We start from the raw sequence: 2636 nt of genomic DNA, 5'->3' as shown, positions 1-2636 counted from the left end.
GGCCTGTTCCCCTGGAGCCGGGGTAGACCTGGTGTTCCGGGAGCCGGGGTAGACCTGGTGTTCCGAGCGCCGGGGTAGACTTGGTGCACGGAAGCCTCGGGGTAGACCTGGTCTTCCGGGCGCCGGGGTAGACCTGGAATTCCGGGCGCCGGGGTAGGCCTGTTCCCCTGGAGCCGGGGTAGACCTGGTGTTCCGGGAGCCGGGGTAGACCTGGTGTTCCGAGCGCCGGGGTAGACTTGGTGCACGGAAGCCTCGGGGTAGACCTGGTCTTCCGGGCGCCGGGGTAGACCTGGAATTCCGGGCGCCGGGGTAGGCCTGTTCCCCTGGAGCCGGGGTAGACCTGGTGTTCCGGGCGCCGGGGTAGACCTGGTGCACGGAAGCCTCGGGGTAGACCTGGTCTTCCGGGCGCCGGGGTAGACCTGGTGCACGGAAGCCTCGGGGTAGACCTGGTCTTCCGGGCGCCGGGGTAGACCTGGTCTTCCGGGAGCCGGGGTAGACCTGGAATTCCGGGCGCCGGGGTAGGCCTGTTCTCCTGGAGCCGGGGTAGACCTGGTCTTCCGGGAGCCGGGGTAGACCTGGAATTCCGGGCGCCGGGGTAGGCCTGTTCCCCTGGAGCCGGGGTAGACCTGGTGTTCCGGGAGCCGGGGTAGACCTGGTGCACGGAAGCCTCGGGGTAGACCTGGTCTTCCGGGAGCCGGGGTAGACCTGTCGTCCTACTCCGGGCCCGGCCTCCGGCCGCCCGGCTGCTGCGGCAGACCTGTCGCCCTGGTGTCCCGGGCGGACCTGCTGTCCCGCGCACGACCCACCCTCCGGCCGCCCGGCGCCGGTCTAGAGAGGGAAGGAGCCGGCCGTTGGGAGCCGGCAGCGCTCCCGCCTCCTCCGTGCCCAAAGCGACAGCGGCCCGGCTCCTGCCTCCGTCTCCGGATCCCTCACTGCCTTCAGCCGCTCGACCCCCCTCCCCCCCACCCCGCTGCCGTCCTGCCCCGGGCTCGGACGGGGCCAGGCCGGGCTGGAGCGTCAAGGAAAGAAGGCCGTCAAAGCAGAAGGCTGGGCGAGAGCCGAAGAGAAGGCTTCTCGGCAAAGGGGCCGCCTCTGCCGCGGGCCCCGGCCCTGCTGGCCGAAGGACCCGCCTTCCTCGGTGTCGGCCCGCTCCTGGCCCTCCCGCCGCTGCGGGTGTGCGAACCGGCCGAGGAGAGAGCGGGCGGGGGACGGCGACGGGGGTGGGGAAAGTAGTCTGCGAGCGGCGCCGGGGAGTCTGATGGGGCAGGGCGGGGCGCCCCCAACCGTCGATGGGCGGAGGCGGGGAAAGTCTTCAGGCGGGGCGCCCCCAACCGTCGATGGGCGGGCTCTGAGGGGGCGGCGTCGGATTGCGAGTGTGTGGAGCCGGCGTGTGTGTCACCGTGCCCCTCTCTCTCTGTCTCTCTCTCCCTCCCTTCCCCCCCCCGCCCCCCCGTCCCTCCCTCCCTCCCTCGCTTCCCTTGCGCGCTGGCCCCACTGAAATTCCGTTCGGCCGGGTAGGGCTGCGCGGCACCCCGGGCGGAGGGGGCTGCTGACGCTGCTTCGACGGCAGGCTGACGCAGGCTGCCTGTCAGCTTCGTCTGGGATCGCTCTGGGTACCAGAGGGAAAGAAATAAAGTTCGCCAAGAAAATTCCTTTTCCGGATCAGTTTCTTGCGCCGAGGGAACAGAAGAGTCGTTCTCTTCGAGAAGGGAGGAAAGGGGAAGCGCGGGAAATGAAACCCGAACCCCAAACCAGACCAAGGGGAACCAAGCCACAAAAAACAAAGGGATAACCCCGTAACTCCTAAAACAAACCCAGAAAACTCGAACCAAAAGTCCCGCAACGCACATTCCCCCACCCCCCACAAAAACCCACACCGAGCCCCCCCGCTCGCGCCCGCCCCCCCCACCCCCACCAGGCAAAAAAAGGTAAAGCCGGCCATTGAGAAACGCTCTACTACCCGGGTATGGGGAAATACCTCTTGCCATGGCCCCGGAATAGACTTTTCCTCCGGGCGCCGGGGTAGACCCGTTGTCCGGCCCCCCGGGCTACACCTGGTATCCCGGAGCCGGGGTAGACCTTGTACCCGGCGGCCGGGGTAGACCTGGTATCCCGGAGCCGGGGTAGACCTTGTACCCGGCGGCCGGGGTAGACCTGGTATCCCGGAGACGGGGTAGACCTTGTACCCGGCGGCCGGGGTAGACCTGGTATCCAGGAGCCGGGGTAGACCTTGTACCCGGCGGCCGGGGTAGACCTGGTATCCAGGAGACGTGGTATACCTTGTACCCGGCGGCCGGGGTAGACCTGGTATCCCGGAGCCGGGGTAGACCTTGTACCCGGCGGCCGGGGTAGACCTGGTATCCAGGAGCCGGGGTAGACCTTGTACCCGGCGGCCGGGGTAGACCTGGTATCCAGGAGACGGGGTAGACCTTGTACCCGGCGGCCGGGGTAGACCTGGTATCCAGGAGCCGGGGTAGACCTTGTACCCGGCGGCCGGGGTAGACCTGGTATCCCGGAGCCGGGGTAGACCTTGTACCCGGCGGCCGGGGTAGACCTGGTATCCAGGAACCGGGGTAGACCTTGTACCCGGCGGCCGGGGTAGACCTGGTATCCCGGAGACGGGGTAGACCTTGTAC

This window comes from Lonchura striata, chromosome 21 (genome assembly GCF_046129695.1).
Source record: "Lonchura striata isolate bLonStr1 chromosome 21, bLonStr1.mat, whole genome shotgun sequence".
Taxonomy (NCBI): domain Eukaryota; kingdom Metazoa; phylum Chordata; class Aves; order Passeriformes; family Estrildidae; genus Lonchura; species Lonchura striata.
This window is presented reverse-complemented; position numbering follows the sequence as displayed.